The 18,054-nt window shown below is 51.9% G+C and overlaps 55 non-coding genes across 55 annotated transcripts; 18 read left to right on the top strand and 37 right to left on the bottom strand.

Moving 5' to 3' along the window:
• Nucleotides 1-190: 190 nt before the first annotated feature.
• Trnav-aac (transfer RNA valine (anticodon AAC)) lies at nt 191-263 on the bottom strand. Its single transcript has one exon. It is a non-coding gene; the product is annotated as a tRNA-Val (tRNA).
• A 158-nt stretch (nt 264-421) lies between these two features.
• On the bottom strand, nt 422-494 carry Trnav-cac (transfer RNA valine (anticodon CAC)). The gene has a single exon. It is a non-coding gene; the product is annotated as a tRNA-Val (tRNA).
• A 412-nt stretch (nt 495-906) lies between these two features.
• On the top strand, nt 907-978 carry Trnap-ugg (transfer RNA proline (anticodon UGG)). The gene has a single exon. It is a non-coding gene; the product is annotated as a tRNA-Pro (tRNA).
• Nucleotides 979-1,171: 193 nt separating this feature from the next.
• On the bottom strand, nt 1,172-1,244 carry Trnav-aac (transfer RNA valine (anticodon AAC)). Its single transcript has one exon. It is a non-coding gene; the product is annotated as a tRNA-Val (tRNA).
• A 158-nt stretch (nt 1,245-1,402) lies between these two features.
• On the bottom strand, nt 1,403-1,475 carry Trnav-cac (transfer RNA valine (anticodon CAC)). The gene has a single exon. It is a non-coding gene; the product is annotated as a tRNA-Val (tRNA).
• A 412-nt stretch (nt 1,476-1,887) lies between these two features.
• Nucleotides 1,888-1,959, top strand: Trnap-ugg (transfer RNA proline (anticodon UGG)). Its single transcript has one exon. It is a non-coding gene; the product is annotated as a tRNA-Pro (tRNA).
• Nucleotides 1,960-2,152: 193 nt separating this feature from the next.
• On the bottom strand, nt 2,153-2,225 carry Trnav-aac (transfer RNA valine (anticodon AAC)). The gene has a single exon. It is a non-coding gene; the product is annotated as a tRNA-Val (tRNA).
• A 158-nt stretch (nt 2,226-2,383) lies between these two features.
• On the bottom strand, nt 2,384-2,456 carry Trnav-cac (transfer RNA valine (anticodon CAC)). The gene has a single exon. It is a non-coding gene; the product is annotated as a tRNA-Val (tRNA).
• A 412-nt stretch (nt 2,457-2,868) lies between these two features.
• Trnap-ugg (transfer RNA proline (anticodon UGG)) lies at nt 2,869-2,940 on the top strand. Its single transcript has one exon. It is a non-coding gene; the product is annotated as a tRNA-Pro (tRNA).
• Nucleotides 2,941-3,133: 193 nt separating this feature from the next.
• On the bottom strand, nt 3,134-3,206 carry Trnav-aac (transfer RNA valine (anticodon AAC)). Its single transcript has one exon. It is a non-coding gene; the product is annotated as a tRNA-Val (tRNA).
• A 158-nt stretch (nt 3,207-3,364) lies between these two features.
• Trnav-cac (transfer RNA valine (anticodon CAC)) lies at nt 3,365-3,437 on the bottom strand. Its single transcript has one exon. It is a non-coding gene; the product is annotated as a tRNA-Val (tRNA).
• A 412-nt stretch (nt 3,438-3,849) lies between these two features.
• Nucleotides 3,850-3,921, top strand: Trnap-ugg (transfer RNA proline (anticodon UGG)). Its single transcript has one exon. It is a non-coding gene; the product is annotated as a tRNA-Pro (tRNA).
• A 193-nt stretch (nt 3,922-4,114) lies between these two features.
• Trnav-aac (transfer RNA valine (anticodon AAC)) lies at nt 4,115-4,187 on the bottom strand. The gene has a single exon. It is a non-coding gene; the product is annotated as a tRNA-Val (tRNA).
• Nucleotides 4,188-4,345: 158 nt separating this feature from the next.
• On the bottom strand, nt 4,346-4,418 carry Trnav-cac (transfer RNA valine (anticodon CAC)). The gene has a single exon. It is a non-coding gene; the product is annotated as a tRNA-Val (tRNA).
• A 412-nt stretch (nt 4,419-4,830) lies between these two features.
• Nucleotides 4,831-4,902, top strand: Trnap-ugg (transfer RNA proline (anticodon UGG)). The gene has a single exon. It is a non-coding gene; the product is annotated as a tRNA-Pro (tRNA).
• Nucleotides 4,903-5,095: 193 nt separating this feature from the next.
• On the bottom strand, nt 5,096-5,168 carry Trnav-aac (transfer RNA valine (anticodon AAC)). The gene has a single exon. It is a non-coding gene; the product is annotated as a tRNA-Val (tRNA).
• Nucleotides 5,169-5,326: 158 nt separating this feature from the next.
• Trnav-cac (transfer RNA valine (anticodon CAC)) lies at nt 5,327-5,399 on the bottom strand. The gene has a single exon. It is a non-coding gene; the product is annotated as a tRNA-Val (tRNA).
• Nucleotides 5,400-5,811: 412 nt separating this feature from the next.
• Trnap-ugg (transfer RNA proline (anticodon UGG)) lies at nt 5,812-5,883 on the top strand. Its single transcript has one exon. It is a non-coding gene; the product is annotated as a tRNA-Pro (tRNA).
• Nucleotides 5,884-6,076: 193 nt separating this feature from the next.
• On the bottom strand, nt 6,077-6,149 carry Trnav-aac (transfer RNA valine (anticodon AAC)). The gene has a single exon. It is a non-coding gene; the product is annotated as a tRNA-Val (tRNA).
• A 158-nt stretch (nt 6,150-6,307) lies between these two features.
• Trnav-cac (transfer RNA valine (anticodon CAC)) lies at nt 6,308-6,380 on the bottom strand. The gene has a single exon. It is a non-coding gene; the product is annotated as a tRNA-Val (tRNA).
• Nucleotides 6,381-6,792: 412 nt separating this feature from the next.
• Trnap-ugg (transfer RNA proline (anticodon UGG)) lies at nt 6,793-6,864 on the top strand. Its single transcript has one exon. It is a non-coding gene; the product is annotated as a tRNA-Pro (tRNA).
• Nucleotides 6,865-7,057: 193 nt separating this feature from the next.
• Nucleotides 7,058-7,130, bottom strand: Trnav-aac (transfer RNA valine (anticodon AAC)). Its single transcript has one exon. It is a non-coding gene; the product is annotated as a tRNA-Val (tRNA).
• A 158-nt stretch (nt 7,131-7,288) lies between these two features.
• On the bottom strand, nt 7,289-7,361 carry Trnav-cac (transfer RNA valine (anticodon CAC)). The gene has a single exon. It is a non-coding gene; the product is annotated as a tRNA-Val (tRNA).
• A 412-nt stretch (nt 7,362-7,773) lies between these two features.
• On the top strand, nt 7,774-7,845 carry Trnap-ugg (transfer RNA proline (anticodon UGG)). Its single transcript has one exon. It is a non-coding gene; the product is annotated as a tRNA-Pro (tRNA).
• Nucleotides 7,846-8,038: 193 nt separating this feature from the next.
• Trnav-aac (transfer RNA valine (anticodon AAC)) lies at nt 8,039-8,111 on the bottom strand. The gene has a single exon. It is a non-coding gene; the product is annotated as a tRNA-Val (tRNA).
• A 158-nt stretch (nt 8,112-8,269) lies between these two features.
• Trnav-cac (transfer RNA valine (anticodon CAC)) lies at nt 8,270-8,342 on the bottom strand. Its single transcript has one exon. It is a non-coding gene; the product is annotated as a tRNA-Val (tRNA).
• A 412-nt stretch (nt 8,343-8,754) lies between these two features.
• On the top strand, nt 8,755-8,826 carry Trnap-ugg (transfer RNA proline (anticodon UGG)). Its single transcript has one exon. It is a non-coding gene; the product is annotated as a tRNA-Pro (tRNA).
• Nucleotides 8,827-9,019: 193 nt separating this feature from the next.
• Nucleotides 9,020-9,092, bottom strand: Trnav-aac (transfer RNA valine (anticodon AAC)). The gene has a single exon. It is a non-coding gene; the product is annotated as a tRNA-Val (tRNA).
• A 158-nt stretch (nt 9,093-9,250) lies between these two features.
• Trnav-cac (transfer RNA valine (anticodon CAC)) lies at nt 9,251-9,323 on the bottom strand. Its single transcript has one exon. It is a non-coding gene; the product is annotated as a tRNA-Val (tRNA).
• Nucleotides 9,324-9,735: 412 nt separating this feature from the next.
• Nucleotides 9,736-9,807, top strand: Trnap-ugg (transfer RNA proline (anticodon UGG)). The gene has a single exon. It is a non-coding gene; the product is annotated as a tRNA-Pro (tRNA).
• A 193-nt stretch (nt 9,808-10,000) lies between these two features.
• Trnav-aac (transfer RNA valine (anticodon AAC)) lies at nt 10,001-10,073 on the bottom strand. Its single transcript has one exon. It is a non-coding gene; the product is annotated as a tRNA-Val (tRNA).
• A 158-nt stretch (nt 10,074-10,231) lies between these two features.
• Trnav-cac (transfer RNA valine (anticodon CAC)) lies at nt 10,232-10,304 on the bottom strand. Its single transcript has one exon. It is a non-coding gene; the product is annotated as a tRNA-Val (tRNA).
• A 412-nt stretch (nt 10,305-10,716) lies between these two features.
• Nucleotides 10,717-10,788, top strand: Trnap-ugg (transfer RNA proline (anticodon UGG)). The gene has a single exon. It is a non-coding gene; the product is annotated as a tRNA-Pro (tRNA).
• Nucleotides 10,789-10,981: 193 nt separating this feature from the next.
• On the bottom strand, nt 10,982-11,054 carry Trnav-aac (transfer RNA valine (anticodon AAC)). The gene has a single exon. It is a non-coding gene; the product is annotated as a tRNA-Val (tRNA).
• A 158-nt stretch (nt 11,055-11,212) lies between these two features.
• On the bottom strand, nt 11,213-11,285 carry Trnav-cac (transfer RNA valine (anticodon CAC)). The gene has a single exon. It is a non-coding gene; the product is annotated as a tRNA-Val (tRNA).
• Nucleotides 11,286-11,697: 412 nt separating this feature from the next.
• Nucleotides 11,698-11,769, top strand: Trnap-ugg (transfer RNA proline (anticodon UGG)). Its single transcript has one exon. It is a non-coding gene; the product is annotated as a tRNA-Pro (tRNA).
• A 193-nt stretch (nt 11,770-11,962) lies between these two features.
• Nucleotides 11,963-12,035, bottom strand: Trnav-aac (transfer RNA valine (anticodon AAC)). The gene has a single exon. It is a non-coding gene; the product is annotated as a tRNA-Val (tRNA).
• A 158-nt stretch (nt 12,036-12,193) lies between these two features.
• Trnav-cac (transfer RNA valine (anticodon CAC)) lies at nt 12,194-12,266 on the bottom strand. Its single transcript has one exon. It is a non-coding gene; the product is annotated as a tRNA-Val (tRNA).
• Nucleotides 12,267-12,678: 412 nt separating this feature from the next.
• On the top strand, nt 12,679-12,750 carry Trnap-ugg (transfer RNA proline (anticodon UGG)). The gene has a single exon. It is a non-coding gene; the product is annotated as a tRNA-Pro (tRNA).
• A 193-nt stretch (nt 12,751-12,943) lies between these two features.
• On the bottom strand, nt 12,944-13,016 carry Trnav-aac (transfer RNA valine (anticodon AAC)). The gene has a single exon. It is a non-coding gene; the product is annotated as a tRNA-Val (tRNA).
• A 158-nt stretch (nt 13,017-13,174) lies between these two features.
• Nucleotides 13,175-13,247, bottom strand: Trnav-cac (transfer RNA valine (anticodon CAC)). The gene has a single exon. It is a non-coding gene; the product is annotated as a tRNA-Val (tRNA).
• A 412-nt stretch (nt 13,248-13,659) lies between these two features.
• Trnap-ugg (transfer RNA proline (anticodon UGG)) lies at nt 13,660-13,731 on the top strand. The gene has a single exon. It is a non-coding gene; the product is annotated as a tRNA-Pro (tRNA).
• Nucleotides 13,732-13,924: 193 nt separating this feature from the next.
• Nucleotides 13,925-13,997, bottom strand: Trnav-aac (transfer RNA valine (anticodon AAC)). Its single transcript has one exon. It is a non-coding gene; the product is annotated as a tRNA-Val (tRNA).
• A 158-nt stretch (nt 13,998-14,155) lies between these two features.
• Nucleotides 14,156-14,228, bottom strand: Trnav-cac (transfer RNA valine (anticodon CAC)). The gene has a single exon. It is a non-coding gene; the product is annotated as a tRNA-Val (tRNA).
• Nucleotides 14,229-14,640: 412 nt separating this feature from the next.
• Nucleotides 14,641-14,712, top strand: Trnap-ugg (transfer RNA proline (anticodon UGG)). Its single transcript has one exon. It is a non-coding gene; the product is annotated as a tRNA-Pro (tRNA).
• A 193-nt stretch (nt 14,713-14,905) lies between these two features.
• On the bottom strand, nt 14,906-14,978 carry Trnav-aac (transfer RNA valine (anticodon AAC)). Its single transcript has one exon. It is a non-coding gene; the product is annotated as a tRNA-Val (tRNA).
• A 158-nt stretch (nt 14,979-15,136) lies between these two features.
• On the bottom strand, nt 15,137-15,209 carry Trnav-cac (transfer RNA valine (anticodon CAC)). The gene has a single exon. It is a non-coding gene; the product is annotated as a tRNA-Val (tRNA).
• A 412-nt stretch (nt 15,210-15,621) lies between these two features.
• Trnap-ugg (transfer RNA proline (anticodon UGG)) lies at nt 15,622-15,693 on the top strand. Its single transcript has one exon. It is a non-coding gene; the product is annotated as a tRNA-Pro (tRNA).
• A 193-nt stretch (nt 15,694-15,886) lies between these two features.
• Trnav-aac (transfer RNA valine (anticodon AAC)) lies at nt 15,887-15,959 on the bottom strand. The gene has a single exon. It is a non-coding gene; the product is annotated as a tRNA-Val (tRNA).
• Nucleotides 15,960-16,117: 158 nt separating this feature from the next.
• Nucleotides 16,118-16,190, bottom strand: Trnav-cac (transfer RNA valine (anticodon CAC)). The gene has a single exon. It is a non-coding gene; the product is annotated as a tRNA-Val (tRNA).
• Nucleotides 16,191-16,602: 412 nt separating this feature from the next.
• Trnap-ugg (transfer RNA proline (anticodon UGG)) lies at nt 16,603-16,674 on the top strand. Its single transcript has one exon. It is a non-coding gene; the product is annotated as a tRNA-Pro (tRNA).
• A 193-nt stretch (nt 16,675-16,867) lies between these two features.
• On the bottom strand, nt 16,868-16,940 carry Trnav-aac (transfer RNA valine (anticodon AAC)). Its single transcript has one exon. It is a non-coding gene; the product is annotated as a tRNA-Val (tRNA).
• Nucleotides 16,941-17,098: 158 nt separating this feature from the next.
• Trnav-cac (transfer RNA valine (anticodon CAC)) lies at nt 17,099-17,171 on the bottom strand. Its single transcript has one exon. It is a non-coding gene; the product is annotated as a tRNA-Val (tRNA).
• A 412-nt stretch (nt 17,172-17,583) lies between these two features.
• Nucleotides 17,584-17,655, top strand: Trnap-ugg (transfer RNA proline (anticodon UGG)). Its single transcript has one exon. It is a non-coding gene; the product is annotated as a tRNA-Pro (tRNA).
• Nucleotides 17,656-17,848: 193 nt separating this feature from the next.
• Trnav-aac (transfer RNA valine (anticodon AAC)) lies at nt 17,849-17,921 on the bottom strand. The gene has a single exon. It is a non-coding gene; the product is annotated as a tRNA-Val (tRNA).
• Nucleotides 17,922-18,054: the final 133 nt, after the last annotated feature.

The raw sequence follows: 18,054 nt of genomic DNA, 5'->3' as shown, positions 1-18,054 counted from the left end.
CGTTTTGTGCAAACTGGTCGCACGTGAGTGGCTGAGTCGACGCAAAATGCTCGGCGTCAGTATCAAATGAAATTCATATTTGATGTGAGCAATTGACACTGATCTGACGTGTGAAGGCGATTACGAAGGTTTTTGGGTACAGATGGTAGCAGATGCATGTTAGTATGTCTTGTTTTTAATGATAAAAAAGTGTTTCCGCCCGGGATCGACACGGGGACCTTCTGCGTGTTAGGCAGACGTGATAACCGCTACACCACGGAAACTACTTGTGTGCGCCTTACATTAGAGACAACTCGTGCTGGTGTTGTCATCGTTACTAAGAAATTAAATAAATGCGCTACTTGCAGAACAAAGGTACATGCAGAAGATCCTCACATGTCGTGGCTCACTGGAGTACAATACGACATAGGCAGGAAAATACTGTTCCCGCCCGGGATCGAACCGGGGACCTTCTGCGTGTGAAGCAGACGTGATAACCGCTACACTACGGAAACTGCGAACGGGAGGAGTCCATCTCCGTTCACTCGCAATTACCTCAGCCTCTCTCCCGTCCGTGAATGCACACGCGACAGTTCTTTTGACAGCCTGGAAACCATCACAGCCAAGGGCTCAAGAAGTCTTCGGGGTGCTCGAGAAGGTGTCTGCCGTAGCACCCCTAACGAAATAGCGGCGTTTCCCGCAGTCGTGATTGCAAATCATAGCAGCAAAAGCAATCACTTTCTTAGCAGCAGGGAGTGCGAGCCCAGCGGCAGCTCTACATGAAGGTACCAATAGCCCAGGAAGGCCGCCGACCGCGGGAATTCGCGCCGCCCCCATCCCGCCAGCCCACACGAGACTTTCCAGAGCACCCTGGACCACATCGAGGGACCCAGTGCACTGAAATAATAGTCATTTGCCACGTCAGATGGCTCGTTGGTCTAGGGGTATGATTCCTGCTTTGGGTGCAGGAGGTCCCGGGTTCAAATCCCGGACGAGCCCTAGCGTTTTGTGCAAACTGGTCGCACGTGAGTGGCTGAGTCGACGCAAAATGCTCGGCGTCAGTATCAAATGAAATTCATATTTGATGTGAGCAATTGACACTGATCTGACGTGTGAAGGCGATTACGAAGGTTTTTGGGTACAGATGGTAGCAGATGCATGTTAGTATGTCTTGTTTTTAATGATAAAAAAGTGTTTCCGCCCGGGATCGACACGGGGACCTTCTGCGTGTTAGGCAGACGTGATAACCGCTACACCACGGAAACTACTTGTGTGCGCCTTACATTAGAGACAACTCGTGCTGGTGTTGTCATCGTTACTAAGAAATTAAATAAATGCGCTACTTGCAGAACAAAGGTACATGCAGAAGATCCTCACATGTCGTGGCTCACTGGAGTACAATACGACATAGGCAGGAAAATACTGATCCCGCCCGGGATCGAACCGGGGACCTTCTGCGTGTGAAGCAGACGTGATAACCGCTCCACTACGGAAACTGCGAACGGGAGGAGTCCATCTCCGTTCACTCGCAATTACCTCAGCCTCTCTCCCGTCCGTGAATGCACACGCGACAGTTCTTTTGACAGCCTGGAAACCATCACAGCCAAGGGCTCAAGAAGTCTTCGGGGTGCTCGAGAAGGTGTCTGCCGTAGCACCCCTAACGAAATAGCGGCGTTTCCCGCAGTCGTGATTGCAAATCATAGCAGCAAAAGCAATCACTTTCTTAGCAGCAGGGAGTGCGAGCCCAGCGGCAGCTCTACATGAAGGTACCAATAGCCCAGGAAGGCCGCCGACCGCGGGAATTCGCGCCGCCCCCATCCCGCCAGCCTACACGAGACTTTCCAGAGCACCCTGGACCACATCGAGGGACCCAGTGCACTGAAATAATAGTCATTTGCCACGTCAGATGGCTCGTTGGTCTAGGGGTATGATTCCTGCTTTGGGTGCAGGAGGTCCCGGGTTCAAATCCCGGACGAGCCCTAGCGTTTTGTGCAAACTGGTCGCACGTGAGTGGCTGAGTCGACGCAAAATGCTCGGCGTCAGTATCAAATGAAATTCATATTTGATGTGAGCAATTGACACTGATCTGACGTGTGAAGGCGATTACGAAGGTTTTTGGGTACAGATGGTAGCAGATGCATGTTAGTATGTCTTGTTTTTAATGATAAAAAAGTGTTTCCGCCCGGGATCGACACGGGGACCTTCTGCGTGTTAGGCAGACGTGATAACCGCTACACCACGGAAACTACTTGTGTGCGCCTTACATTAGAGACAACTCGTGCTGGTGTTGTCATCGTTACTAAGAAATTAAATAAATGCGCTACTTGCAGAACAAAGGTACATGCAGAAGATCCTCACATGTCGTGGCTCACTGGAGTACAATACGACATAGGCAGGAAAATACTGTTCCCGCCCGGGATCGAACCGGGGACCTTCTGCGTGTGAAGCAGACGTGATAACCGCTACACTGCGGAAACTGCGAACGGGAGGAGTCCATCTCCGTTCACTCGCAATTACCTCAGCCTCTCTCCCGTCCGTGAATGCACACGCGACAGTTCTTTTGACAGCCTGGAAACCATCACAGCCAAGGGCTCAAGAAGTCTTCGGGGTGCTCGAGAAGGTGTCTGCCGTAGCACCCCTAACGAAATAGCGGCGTTTCCCGCAGTCGTGATTGCAAATCATAGCAGCAAAAGCAATCACTTTCTTAGCAGCAGGGAGTGCGAGCCCAGCGGCAGCTCTACATGAAGGTACCAATAGCCCAGGAAGGCCGCCGACCGCGGGAATTCGCGCCGCCCCCATCCCGCCAGCCTACACGAGACTTTCCAGAGCACCCTGGACCACATCGAGGGACCCAGTGCACTGAAATAATAGTCATTTGCCACGTCAGATGGCTCGTTGGTCTAGGGGTATGATTCCTGCTTTGGGTGCAGGAGGTCCCGGGTTCAAATCCCGGACGAGCCCTAGCGTTTTGTGCAAACTGGTCGCACGTGAGTGGCTGAGTCGACGCAAAATGCTCGGCGTCAGTATCAAATGAAATTCATATTTGATGTGAGCAATTGACACTGATCTGACGTGTGAAGGCGATTACGAAGGTTTTTGGGTACAGATGGTAGCAGATGCATGTTAGTATGTCTTGTTTTTAATGATAAAAAAGTGTTTCCGCCCGGGATCGACACGGGGACCTTCTGCGTGTTAGGCAGACGTGATAACCGCTACACCACGGAAACTACTTGTGTGCGCCTTACATTAGAGACAACTCGTGCTGGTGTTGTCATCGTTACTAAGAAATTAAATAAATGCGCTACTTGCAGAACAAAGGTACATGCAGAAGATCCTCACATGTCGTGGCTCACTGGAGTACAATACGACATAGGCAGGAAAATACTGTTCCCGCCCGGGATCGAACCGGGGACCTTCTGCGTGTGAAGCAGACGTGATAACCGCTACACTGCGGAAACTGCGAACGGGAGGAGTCCATCTCCGTTCACTCGCAATTACCTCAGCCTCTCTCCCGTCCGTGAATGCACACGCGACAGTTCTTTTGACAGCCTGGAAACCATCACAGCCAAGGGCTCAAGAAGTCTTCGGGGTGCTCGAGAAGGTGTCTGCCGTAGCACCCCTAACGAAATAGCGGCGTTTCCCGCAGTCGTGATTGCAAATCATAGCAGCAAAAGCAATCACTTTCTTAGCAGCAGGGAGTGCGAGCCCAGCGGCAGCTCTACATGAAGGTACCAATAGCCCAGGAAGGCCGCCGACCGCGGGAATTCGCGCCGCCCCCATCCCGCCAGCCGACACGAGACTTTCCAGAGCACCCTGGACCACATCGAGGGACCCAGTGCACTGAAATAATAGTCATTTGCCACGTCAGATGGCTCGTTGGTCTAGGGGTATGATTCCTGCTTTGGGTGCAGGAGGTCCCGGGTTCAAATCCCGGACGAGCCCTAGCGTTTTGTGCAAACTGGTCGCACGTGAGTGGCTGAGTCGACGCAAAATGCTCGGCGTCAGTATCAAATGAAATTCATATTTGATGTGAGCAATTGACACTGATCTGACGTGTGAAGGCGATTACGAAGGTTTTTGGGTACAGATGGTAGCAGATGCATGTTAGTATGTCTTGTTTTTAATGATAAAAAAGTGTTTCCGCCCGGGATCGACACGGGGACCTTCTGCGTGTTAGGCAGACGTGATAACCGCTACACCACGGAAACTACTTGTGTGCGCCTTACATTAGAGACAACTCGTGCTGGTGTTGTCATCGTTACTAAGAAATTAAATAAATGCGCTACTTGCAGAACAAAGGTACATGCAGAAGATCCTCACATGTCGTGGCTCACTGGAGTACAATACGACATAGGCAGGAAAATACTGATCCCGCCCGGGATCGAACCGGGGACCTTCTGCGTGTGAAGCAGACGTGATAACCGCTCCACTACGGAAACTGCGAACGGGAGGAGTCCATCTCCGTTCACTCGCAATTACCTCAGCCTCTCTCCCGTCCGTGAATGCACACGCGACAGTTCTTTTGACAGCCTGGAAACCATCACAGCCAAGGGCTCAAGAAGTCTTTGGGGTGCTCGAGAAGGTGTCTGCCGTAGCACCCCTAACGAAATAGCGGCGTTTCCCGCAGTCGTGATTGCAAATCATAGCAGCAAAAGCAATCACTTTCTTAGCAGCAGGGAGTGCGAGCCCAGCGGCAGCTCTACATGAAGGTACCAATAGCCCAGGAAGGCCGCCGACCGCGGGAATTCACGCCGCCCCCATCCCGCCAGCCTACACGAGACTTTCCAGAGCACCCTGGACCACATCGAGGGAACCAGTGCACTGAAATAATAGTCATGTGCCACGTCAGATGGCTCGTTGGTCTAGGGGTATGATTCCTGCTTTGGGTGCAGGAGGTCCCGGGTTCAAATCCCGGACGAGCCCTAGCGTTTTGTGCAAACTGGTCGCACGTGAGTGGCTGAGTCGACGCAAAATGCTCGGCGTCAGTATCAAATGAAATTCATATTTGATGTGAGCAATTGACACTGATCTGACGTGTGAAGGCGATTACGAAGGTTTTTGGGTACAGATGGTAGCAGATGCATGTTAGTATGTCTTGTTTTTAATGATAAAAAAGTGTTTCCGCCCGGGATCGACACGGGGACCTTCTGCGTGTTAGGCAGACGTGATAACCGCTACACCACGGAAACTACTTGTGTGCGCCTTACATTAGAGACAACTCGTGCTGGTGTTGTCATCGTTACTAAGAAATTAAATAAATGCGCTACTTGCAGAACAAAGGTACATGCAGAAGATCCTCACATGTCGTGGCTCACTGGAGTACAATACGACATAGGCAGGAAAATACTGTTCCCGCCCGGGATCGAACCGGGGACCTTCTGCGTGTGAAGCAGACGTGATAACCGCTACACTGCGGAAACTGCGAACGGGAGGAGTCCATCTCCGTTCACTCGCAATTACCTCAGCCTCTCTCCCGTCCGTGAATGCACACGCGACAGTTCTTTTGACAGCCTGGAAACCATCACAGCCAAGGGCTCAAGAAGTCTTCGGGGTGCTCGAGAAGGTGTCTGCCGTAGCACCCCTAACGAAATAGCGGCGTTTCCCGCAGTCGTGATTGCAAATCATAGCAGCAAAAGCAATCACTTTCTTAGCAGCAGGGAGTGCGAGCCCAGCGGCAGCTCTACATGAAGGTACCAATAGCCCAGGAAGGCCGCCGACCGCGGGAATTCGCGCCGCCCCCATCCCGCCAGCCTACACGAGACTTTCCAGAGCACCCTGGACCACATCGAGGGACCCAGTGCACTGAAATAATAGTCATTTGCCACGTCAGATGGCTCGTTGGTCTAGGGGTATGATTCCTGCTTTGGGTGCAGGAGGTCCCGGGTTCAAATCCCGGACGAGCCCTAGCGTTTTGTGCAAACTGGTCGCACGTGAGTGGCTGAGTCGACGCAAAATGCTCGGCGTCAGTATCAAATGAAATTCATATTTGATGTGAGCAATTGACACTGATCTGACGTGTGAAGGCGATTACGAAGGTTTTTGGGTACAGATGGTAGCAGATGCATGTTAGTATGTCTTGTTTTTAATGATAAAAAAGTGTTTCCGCCCGGGATCGACACGGGGACCTTCTGCGTGTTAGGCAGACGTGATAACCGCTACACCACGGAAACTACTTGTGTGCGCCTTACATTAGAGACAACTCGTGCTGGTGTTGTCATCGTTACTAAGAAATTAAATAAATGCGCTACTTGCAGAACAAAGGTACATGCAGAAGATCCTCACATGTCGTGGCTCACTGGAGTACAATACGACATAGGCAGGAAAATACTGATCCCGCCCGGGATCGAACCGGGGACCTTCTGCGTGTGAAGCAGACGTGATAACCGCTCCACTACGGAAACTGCGAACGGGAGGAGTCCATCTCCGTTCACTCGCAATTACCTCAGCCTCTCTCCCGTCCGTGAATGCACACGCGACAGTTCTTTTGACAGCCTGGAAACCATCACAGCCAAGGGCTCAAGAAGTCTTCGGGGTGCTCGAGAAGGTGTCTGCCGTAGCACCCCTAACGAAATAGCGGCGTTTCCCGCAGTCGTGATTGCAAATCATAGCAGCAAAAGCAATCACTTTCTTAGCAGCAGGGAGTGCGAGCCCAGCGGCAGCTCTACATGAAGGTACCAATAGCCCAGGAAGGCCGCCGACCGCGGGAATTCGCGCCGCCCCCATCCCGCCAGCCTACACGAGACTTTCCAGAGCACCCTGGACCACATCGAGGGACCCAGTGCACTGAAATAATAGTCATTTGCCACGTCAGATGGCTCGTTGGTCTAGGGGTATGATTCCTGCTTTGGGTGCAGGAGGTCCCGGGTTCAAATCCCGGACGAGCCCTAGCGTTTTGTGCAAACTGGTCGCACGTGAGTGGCTGAGTCGACGCAAAATGCTCGGCGTCAGTATCAAATGAAATTCATATTTGATGTGAGCAATTGACACTGATCTGACGTGTGAAGGCGATTACGAAGGTTTTTGGGTACAGATGGTAGCAGATGCATGTTAGTATGTCTTGTTTTTAATGATAAAAAAGTGTTTCCGCCCGGGATCGACACGGGGACCTTCTGCGTGTTAGGCAGACGTGATAACCGCTACACCACGGAAACTACTTGTGTGCGCCTTACATTAGAGACAACTCGTGCTGGTGTTGTCATCGTTACTAAGAAATTAAATAAATGCGCTACTTGCAGAACAAAGGTACATGCAGAAGATCCTCACATGTCGTGGCTCACTGGAGTACAATACGACATAGGCAGGAAAACACTGTTCCCGCCCGGGATCGAACCGGGGACCTTCTGCGTGTGAAGCAGACGTGATAACCGCTCCACTACGGAAACTGCGAACGGGAGGAGTCCATCTCCGTTCACTCGCAATTACCTCAGCCTCTCTCCCGTCCGTGAATGCACACGCGACAGTTCTTTTGACAGCCTGGAAACCATCACAGCCAAGGGCTCAAGAAGTCTTCGGGGTGCTCGAGAAGGTGTCTGCCGTAGCACCCCTAACGAAATAGCGGCGTTTCCCGCAGTCGTGATTGCAAATCATAGCAGCAAAAGCAATCACTTTCTTAGCAGCAGGGAGTGCGAGCCCAGCGGCAGCTCTACATGAAGGTACCAATAGCCCAGGAAGGCCGCCGACCGCGGGAATTCGCGCCGCCCCCATCCCGCCAGCCTACACGAGACTTTCCAGAGCACCCTGGACCACATCGAGGGACCCAGTGCACTGAAATAATAGTCATTTGCCACGTCAGATGGCTCGTTGGTCTAGGGGTATGATTCCTGCTTTGGGTGCAGGAGGTCCCGGGTTCAAATCCCGGACGAGCCCTAGCGTTTTGTGCAAACTGGTCGCACGTGAGTGGCTGAGTCGACGCAAAATGCTCGGCGTCAGTATCAAATGAAATTCATATTTGATGTGAGCAATTGACACTGATCTGACGTGTGAAGGCGATTACGAAGGTTTTTGGGTACAGATGGTAGCAGATGCATGTTAGTATGTCTTGTTTTTAATGATAAAAAAGTGTTTCCGCCCGGGATCGACACGGGGACCTTCTGCGTGTTAGGCAGACGTGATAACCGCTACACCACGGAAACTACTTGTGTGCGCCTTACATTAGAGACAACTCGTGCTGGTGTTGTCATCGTTACTAAGAAATTAAATAAATGCGCTACTTGCAGAACAAAGGTACATGCAGAAGATCCTCACATGTCGTGGCTCACTGGAGTACAATACGACATAGGCAGGAAAATACTGTTCCCGCCCGGGATCGAACCGGGGACCTTCTGCGTGTGAAGCAGACGTGATAACCGCTCCACTACGGAAACTGCGAACGGGAGGAGTCCATCTCCGTTCACTCGCAATTACCTCAGCCTCTCTCCCGTCCGTGAATGCACACGCGACAGTTCTTTTGACAGCCTGGAAACCATCACAGCCAAGGGCTCAAGAAGTCTTCGGGGTGCTCGAGAAGGTGTCTGCCGTAGCACCCCTAACGAAATAGCGGCGTTTCCCGCAGTCGTGATTGCAAATCATAGCAGCAAAAGCAATCACTTTCTTAGCAGCAGGGAGTGCGAGCCCAGCGGCAGCTCTACATGAAGGTACCAATAGCCCAGGAAGGCCGCCGACCGCGGGAATTCGCGCCGCCCCCATCCCGCCAGCCTACACGAGACTTTCCAGAGCACCCTGGACCACATCGAGGGACCCAGTGCACTGAAATAATAGTCATTTGCCACGTCAGATGGCTCGTTGGTCTAGGGGTATGATTCCTGCTTTGGGTGCAGGAGGTCCCGGGTTCAAATCCCGGACGAGCCCTAGCGTTTTGTGCAAACTGGTCGCACGTGAGTGGCTGAGTCGACGCAAAATGCTCGGCGTCAGTATCAAATGAAATTCATACTTGATGTGAGCAATTGACACTGATCTGACGTGTGAAGGCGATTACGAAGGTTTTTGGGTACAGATGGTAGCAGATGCATGTTAGTATGTCTTGTTTTTAATGATAAAAAAGTGTTTCCGCCCGGGATCGACACGGGGACCTTCTGCGTGTTAGGCAGACGTGATAACCGCTACACCACGGAAACTACTTGTGTGCGCCTTACATTAGAGACAACTCGTGCTGGTGTTGTCATCGTTACTAAGAAATTAAATAAATGCGCTACTTGCAGAACAAAGGTACATGCAGAAGATCCTCACATGTCGTGGCTCACTGGAGTACAATACGACATAGGCAGGAAAATACTGTTCCCGCCCGGGATCGAACCGGGGACCTTCTGCGTGTGAAGCAGACGTGATAACCGCTACACTACGGAAACTGCGAACGGGAGGAGTCCATCACCGTTCACTCGCAATTACCTCAGCCTCTCTCCCGTCCGTGAATGCACACGCGACAGTTCTTTTGACAGCCTGGAAACCATCACAGCCAAGGGCTCAAGAAGTCTTTGGGGTGCTCGAGAAGGTGTCTGCCGTAGCACCCCTAACGAAATAGCGGCGTTTCCCGCAGTCGTGATTGCAAATCATAGCAGCAAAAGCAATCACTTTCTTAGCAGCAGGGAGTGCGAGCCCAGCGGCAGCTCTACATGAAGGTACCAATAGCCCAGGAAGGCCGCCGACCGCGGGAATTCACGCCGCCCCCATCCCGCCAGCCTACACGAGACTTTCCAGAGCACCCTGGACCACATCGAGGGAACCAGTGCACTGAAATAATAGTCATGTGCCACGTCAGATGGCTCGTTGGTCTAGGGGTATGATTCCTGCTTTGGGTGCAGGAGGTCCCGGGTTCAAATCCCGGACGAGCCCTAGCGTTTTGTGCAAACTGGTCGCACGTGAGTGGCTGAGTCGACGCAAAATGCTCGGCGTCAGTATCAAATGAAATTCATATTTGATGTGAGCAATTGACACTGATCTGACGTGTGAAGGCGATTACGAAGGTTTTTGGGTACAGATGGTAGCAGATGCATGTTAGTATGTCTTGTTTTTAATGATAAAAAAGTGTTTCCGCCCGGGATCGACACGGGGACCTTCTGCGTGTTAGGCAGACGTGATAACCGCTACACCACGGAAACTACTTGTGTGCGCCTTACATTAGAGACAACTCGTGCTGGTGTTGTCATCGTTACTAAGAAATTAAATAAATGCGCTACTTGCAGAACAAAGGTACATGCAGAAGATCCTCACATGTCGTGGCTCACTGGAGTACAATACGACATAGGCAGGAAAATACTGTTCCCGCCCGGGATCGAACCGGGGACCTTCTGCGTGTGAAGCAGACGTGATAACCGCTACACTACGGAAACTGCGAACGGGAGGAGTCCATCTCCGTTCACTCGCAATTACCTCAGCCTCTCTCCCGTCCGTGAATGCACACGCGACAGTTCTTTTGACAGACTGGAAACCATCACAGCCAAGGGCTCAAGAAGTCTTCGGGGTGCTCGAGAAGGTGTCTGCCGTAGCACCCCTAACGAAATAGCGGCGTTTCCCGCAGTCGTGATTGCAAATCATAGCAGCAAAAGCAATCACTTTCTTAGCAGCAGGGAGTGCGAGCCCAGCGGCAGCTCTACATGAAGGTACCAATAGCCCAGGAAGGCCGCCGACCGCGGGAATTCGCGCCGCCCCCATCCCGCCAGCCTACACGAGACTTTCCAGAGCACCCTGGACCACATCGAGGGACCCAGTGCACTGAAATAATAGTCATCTGCCACGTCAGATGGCTCGTTGGTCTAGGGGTATGATTCCTGCTTTGGGTGCAGGAGGTCCCGGGTTCAAATCCCGGACGAGCCCTAGCGTTTTGTGCAAACTGGTCGCACGTGAGTGGCTGAGTCGACGCAAAATGCTCGGCGTCAGTATCAAATGAAATTCATATTTGATGTGAGCAATTGACACTGATCTGACGTGTGAAGGCGATTACGAAGGTTTTTGGGTACAGATGGTAGCAGATGCATGTTAGTATGTCTTGTTTTTAATGATAAAAAAGTGTTTCCGCCCGGGATCGACACGGGGACCTTCTGCGTGTTAGGCAGACGTGATAACCGCTACACCACGGAAACTACTTGTGTGCGCCTTACATTAGAGACAACTCGTGCTGGTGTTGTCATCGTTACTAAGAAATTAAATAAATGCGCTACTTGCAGAACAAAGGTACATGCAGAAGATCCTCACATGTCGTGGCTCACTGGAGTACAATACGACATAGGCAGGAAAATACTGTTCCCGCCCGGAATCGAACCGGGGACCTTCTGCGTGTGAAGCAGACGTGATAACCGCTACACTACGGAAACAGCGAACGGGAGGAGTCCATCTCCGTTCACTCGCAATTACCTCAGCCTCTCTCCCGTCCGTGAATGCACACGCGACAGTTCTTTTGACAGCCTGGAAACCATCACAGCCAAGGGCTCAAGAAGTCTTCGGGGTGCTCGAGAAGGTGTCTGCCGTAGCACCCCTAACGAAATAGCGGCGTTTCCCGCAGTCGTGATTGCAAATCATAGCAGCAAAAGCAATCACTTTCTTAGCAGCAGGGAGTGCGAGCCCAGCGGCAGCTCTACATGAAGGTACCAATAGCCCAGGAAGGCCGCCGACCGCGGGAATTCGCGCCGCCCCCATCCCGCCAGCCTACACGAGACTTTCCAGAGCACCCTGGACCACATCGAGGGACCCAGTGCACTGAAATAATAGTCATTTGCCACGTCAGATGGCTCGTTGGTCTAGGGGTATGATTCCTGCTTTGGGTGCAGGAGGTCCCGGGTTCAAATCCCGGACGAGCCCTAGCGTTTTGTGCAAACTGGTCGCACGTGAGTGGCTGAGTCGACGCAAAATGCTCGGCGTCAGTATCAAATGAAATTCATACTTGATGTGAGCAATTGACACTGATCTGACGTGTGAAGGCGATTACGAAGGTTTTTGGGTACAGATGGTAGCAGATGCATGTTAGTATGTCTTGTTTTTAATGATAAAAAAGTGTTTCCGCCCGGGATCGACACGGGGACCTTCTGCGTGTTAGGCAGACGTGATAACCGCTACACCACGGAAACTACTTGTGTGCGCCTTACATTAGAGACAACTCGTGCTGGTGTTGTCATCGTTACTAAGAAATTAAATAAATGCGCTACTTGCAGAACAAAGGTACATGCAGAAGATCCTCACATGTCGTGGCTCACTGGAGTACAATACGACATAGGCAGGAAAATACTGTTCCCGCCCGGGATCGAACCGGGGACCTTCTGCGTGTGAAGCAGACGTGATAACCGCTACACTACGGAAACTGCGAACGGGAGGAGTCCATCTCCGTTCACTCGCAATTACCTCAGCCTCTCTCCCGTCCGTGAATGCACACGCGACAGTTCTTTTGACAGACTGGAAACCATCACAGCCAAGGGCTCAAGAAGTCTTCGGGGTGCTCGAGAAGGTGTCTGCCGTAGCACCCCTAACGAAATAGCGGCGTTTCCCGCAGTCGTGATTGCAAATCATAGCAGCAAAAGCAATCACTTTCTTAGCAGCAGGGAGTGCGAGCCCAGCAGCAGCTCTACATGAAGGTACCAATAGCCCAGGAAGGCCGCCGACCGCGGGAATTCGCGCCGCCCCCATCCCGCCAGCCTACACGAGACTTTCCAGAGCACCCTGGACCACATCGAGGGACCCAGTGCACTGAAATAATAGTCATCTGCCACGTCAGATGGCTCGTTGGTCTAGGGGTATGATTCCTGCTTTGGGTGCAGGAGGTCCCGGGTTCAAATCCCGGACGAGCCCTAGCGTTTTGTGCAAACTGGTCGCACGTGAGTGGCTGAGTCGACGCAAAATGCTCGGCGTCAGTATCAAATGAAATTCATATTTGATGTGAGCAATTGACACTGATCTGACGTGTGAAGGCGATTACGAAGGTTTTTGGGTACAGATGGTAGCAGATGCATGTTAGTATGTCTTGTTTTTAATGATAAAAAAGTGTTTCCGCCCGGGATCGACACGGGGACCTTCTGCGTGTTAGGCAGACGTGATAACCGCTACACCACGGAAACTACTTGTGTGCGCCTTACATTAGAGACAACTCGTGCTGGTGTTGTCATCGTTACTAAGAAATTAAATAAATGCGCTACTTGCAGAACAAAGGTACATGCAGAAGATCCTCACATGTCGTGGCTCACTGGAGTACAATACGACATAGGCAGGAAAATACTGTTCCCGCCCGGAATCGAACCGGGGACCTTCTGCGTGTGAAGCAGACGTGATAACCGCTACACTACGGAAACAGCGAACGGGAGGAGTCCATCTCCGTTCACTCGCAATTACCTCAGCCTCTCTCCCGTCCGTGAATGCACACGCGACGGTTCTTTTGACAGCCTGGAAACCATCACAGCCAAGGGCTCAAGAAGTCTTCGGGGTGCTCGAGAAGGTGTCTGCCGTAGCACCCCTAACGAAATAGCGGCGTTTCCCGCAGTCGTGATTGCAAATCATAGCAGCAAAAGCAATCACTTTCTTAGCAGCAGGGAGTGCGAGCCCAGCGGCAGCTCTACATGAAGGTACCAATAGCCCAGGAAGGCCGCCGACCGCGGGAATTCGCGCCGCCCCCATCCCGCCAGCCTACACGAGACTTTCCAGAGCACCCTGGACCACATCGAGGGACCCAGTGCACTGAAATAATAGTCATTTGCCACGTCAGATGGCTCGTTGGTCTAGGGGTATGATTCCTGCTTTGGGTGCAGGAGGTCCCGGGTTCAAATCCCGGACGAGCCCTAGCGTTTTGTGCAAACTGGTCGCACGTGAGTGGCTGAGTCGACGCAAAATGCTCGGCGTCAGTATCAAATGAAATTCATACTTGATGTGAGCAATTGACACTGATCTGACGTGTGAAGGCGATTACGAAGGTTTTTGGGTACAGATGGTAGCAGATGCATGTTAGTATGTCTTGTTTTTAATGATAAAAAAGTGTTTCCGCCCGGGATCGACACGGGGACCTTCTGCGTGTTAGGCAGACGTGATAACCGCTACACCACGGAAACTACTTGTGTGCGCCTTACATTAGAGACAACTCGTGCTGGTGTTGTCATCGTTACTAAGAAATTAAATAAATGCGCTACTTGCAGAACAAAGGTACATGCAGAAGATCCTCACATGTCGTGGCTCACTGGAGTACAATACGACATAGGCAGGAAAATACTGTTCCCGCCCGGGATCGAACCGGGGACCTTCTGCGTGTGAAGCAGACGTGATAACCGCTACACTACGGAAACAGCGAACGGGAGGAGTCCATCTCCGTTCACTCGCAATTACCTCAGCCTCTCTCCCGTCCGTGAATGCACACGCGACGGTTATTTTGACAGCCTGGAAACCATCACAGCCAAGGGCTCAAGAAGTCTTCGGGGTGCTCGAGAAGGTGTCTGCCGTAGCACCCCTAACGAAATAGCGGCGTTTCCCGCAGTCGTGATTGCAAATCATAGCAGCAAAAGCAATCACTTTCTTAGCAGCAGGGAGTGCGAGCCCAGCGGCAGCTCTACATGAAGGTACCAATAGCCCAGGAAGGCCGCCGACCGCGGGAATTCGCGCCGCCCCCATCCCGCCAGCCTACACGAGACTTTCCAGAGCACCCTGGACCACATCGAGGGACCCAGTGCACTGAAATAATAGTCATTTGCCACGTCAGATGGCTCGTTGGTCTAGGGGTATGATTCCTGCTTTGGGTGCAGGAGGTCCCGGGTTCAAATCCCGGACGAGCCCTAGCGTTTTGTGCAAACTGGTCGCACGTGAGTGGCTGAGTCGACGCAAAATGCTCGGCGTCAGTATCAAATGAAATTCATATTTGATGTGAGCAATTGACACTGATCTGACGTGTGAAGGCGATTACGAAGGTTTTTGGGTACAGATGGTAGCAGATGCATGTTAGTATGTCTTGTTTTTAATGATAAAAAAGTGTTTCCGCCCGGGATCGACACGGGGACCTTCTGCGTGTTAGGCAGACGTGATAACCGCTACACCACGGAAACTACTTGTGTGCGCCTTACATTAGAGACAACTCGTGCTGGTGTTGTCATCGTTACTAAGAAATTAAATAAATGCGCTACTTGCAGAACAAAGGTACATGCAGAAGATCCTCACATGTCGTGGCTCACTGGAGTACAATACGACATAGGCAGGAAAATACTGTTCCCGCCCGGGATCGAACCGGGGACCTTCTGCGTGTGAAGCAGACGTGATAACCGCTACACTACGGAAACAGCGAACGGGAGGAGTCCATCTCCGTTCACTCGCAATTACCTCAGCCTCTCTCCCGTCCGTGAATGCACACGCGACAGTTCTTTTGACAGCCTGGAAACCATCACAGCCAAGGGCTCAAGAAGTCTTCGGGGTGCTCGAGAAGGTGTCTGCCGTAGCACCCCTAACGAAATAGCGGCGTTTCCCGCAGTCGTGATTGCAAATCATAGCAGCAAAAGCAATCACTTTCTTAGCAGCAGGGAGTGCGAGCCCAGCGGCAGCTCTACATGAAGGTACCAATAGCCCAGGAAGGCCGCCGACCGCGGGAATTCGCGCCGCCCCCATCCCGCCAGCCTACACGAGACTTTCCAGAGCACCCTGGACCACATCGAGGGACCCAGTGCACTGAAATAATAGTCATTTGCCACGTCAGATGGCTCGTTGGTCTAGGGGTATGATTCCTGCTTTGGGTGCAGGAGGTCCCGGGTTCAAATCCCGGACGAGCCCTAGCGTTTTGTGCAAACTGGTCGCACGTGAGTGGCTGAGTCGACGCAAAATGCTCGGCGTCAGTATCAAATGAAATTCATATTTGATGTGAGCAATTGACACTGATCTGACGTGTGAAGGCGATTACGAAGGTTTTTGGGTACAGATGGTAGCAGATGCATGTTAGTATGTCTTGTTTTTAATGATAAAAAAGTGTTTCCGCCCGGGATCGACACGGGGACCTTCTGCGTGTTAGGCAGACGTGATAACCGCTACACCACGGAAACTACTTGTGTGCGCCTTACATTAGAGACAACTCGTGCTGGTGTTGTCATCGTTACTAAGAAATTAAATAAATGCGCTACTTGCAGAACAAAGGTACATGCAGAAGATCCTCACATGTCGTGGCTCACTGGAGTACAATACGACATAGGCAGGAAAATACTGTTCCCGCCCGGGATCGAACCGGGGACCTTCTGCGTGTGAAGCAGACGTGATAACCGCTACACTACGGAAACAGCGAACGGGAGGAGTCCATCTCCGTTCACTCGCAATTACCTCAGCCTCTCTCCCGTCCGTGAATGCACACGCGACGGTTCTTTTGACAGCCTGGAAACCATCACAGCCAAGGGCTCAAGAAGTCTTCGGGGTGCTCGAGAAGGTGTCTGCCGTAGCACCCCTAACGAAATAGCGGCGTTTCCCGCAGTCGTGATTGCAAATCATAGCAGCAAAAGCAATCACTTTCTTAGCAGCAGGGAGTGCGAGCCCAGCGGCAGCTCTACATGAAGGTACCAATAGCCCAGGAAGGCCGCCGACCGCGGGAATTCGCGCCGCCCCCATCCCGCCAGCCTACACGAGACTTTCCAGAGCACCCTGGACCACATCGAGGGACCCAGTGCACTGAAATAATAGTCATTTGCCACGTCAGATGGCTCGTTGGTCTAGGGGTATGATTCCTGCTTTGGGTGCAGGAGGTCCCGGGTTCAAATCCCGGACGAGCCCTAGCGTTTTGTGCAAACTGGTCGCACGTGAGTGGCTGAGTCGACGCAAAATGCTCGGCGTCAGTATCAAATGAAATTCATATTTGATGTGAGCAATTGACACTGATCTGACGTGTGAAGGCGATTACGAAGGTTTTTGGGTACAGATGGTAGCAGATGCATGTTAGTATGTCTTGGTTTTAATGATAAAAAAGTGTTTCCGCCCGGGATCGACACGGGGACCTTCTGCGTGTTAGGCAGACGTGATAACCGCTACACCACGGAAACTACTTGTGTGCGCCTTACATTAGAGACAACTCGTGCTGGTGTTGTCATCGTTACTAAGAAATTAAATAAATGCGCTACTTGCAGAACAAAGGTACATGCAGAAGATCCTCACATGTCGTGGCTCACTGGAGTACAATACGACATAGGCAGGAAAATACTGTTCCCGCCCGGGATCGAACCGGGGACCTTCTGCGTGTGAAGCAGACGTGATAACCGCTACACTACGGAAACAGCGAACGGGAGGAGTCCATCTCCGTTCACTCGCAATTACCTCAGCCTCTCTCCCGTCCGTGAATGCACACGCGACAGTTCTTTTGACAGCCTGGAAACCATCACAGCCAAGGGCTCAAGAAGTCTTCGGGGTGCTCGAGAAGGTGTCTGCCGTAGCACCCCTAACGAAATAGCGGCGTTTCCCGCAGTCGTGATTGCAAATCATAGCAGCAAAAGCAATCACTTTCTTAGCAGCAGGGAGTGCGAGCCCAGCGGCAGCTCTACATGAAGGTACCAATAGCCCAGGAAGGCCGCCGACCGCGGGAATTCGCGCCGCCCCCATCCCGCCAGCCTACACGAGACTTTCCAGAGCACCCTGGACCACATCGAGGGACCCAGTGCACTGAAATAATAGTCATTTGCCACGTCAGATGGCTCGTTGGTCTAGGGGTATGATTCCTGCTTTGGGTGCAGGAGGTCCCGGGTTCAAATCCCGGACGAGCCCTAGCGTTTTGTGCAAACTGGTCGCACGTGAGTGGCTGAGTCGACGCAAAATGCTCGGCGTCAGTATCAAATGAAATTCATATTTGATGTGAGCAATTGACACTGATCTGACGTGTGAAGGCGATTACGAAGGTTTTTGGGTACAGATGGTAGCAGATGCATGTTAGTATGTCTTGTTTTTAATGATAAAAAAGTGTTTCCGCCCGGGATCGACACGGGGACCTTCTGCGTGTTAGGCAGACGTGATAACCGCTACACCACGGAAACTACTTGTGTGCGCCTTACATTAGAGACAACTCGTGCTGGTGTTGTCATCGTTACTAAGAAATTAAATAAATGCGCTACTTGCAGAACAAAGGTACATGCAGAAGATCCTCACATGTCGTGGCTCACTGGAGTA

Source organism: Schistocerca gregaria, chromosome 2, assembly GCF_023897955.1.
Source record: "Schistocerca gregaria isolate iqSchGreg1 chromosome 2, iqSchGreg1.2, whole genome shotgun sequence".
NCBI classification, from domain to species: domain Eukaryota; kingdom Metazoa; phylum Arthropoda; class Insecta; order Orthoptera; family Acrididae; genus Schistocerca; species Schistocerca gregaria.
The sequence above is the reverse complement of the archived record's forward strand: the minus strand, read 5'-3'. Positions and strand labels throughout refer to the sequence as shown.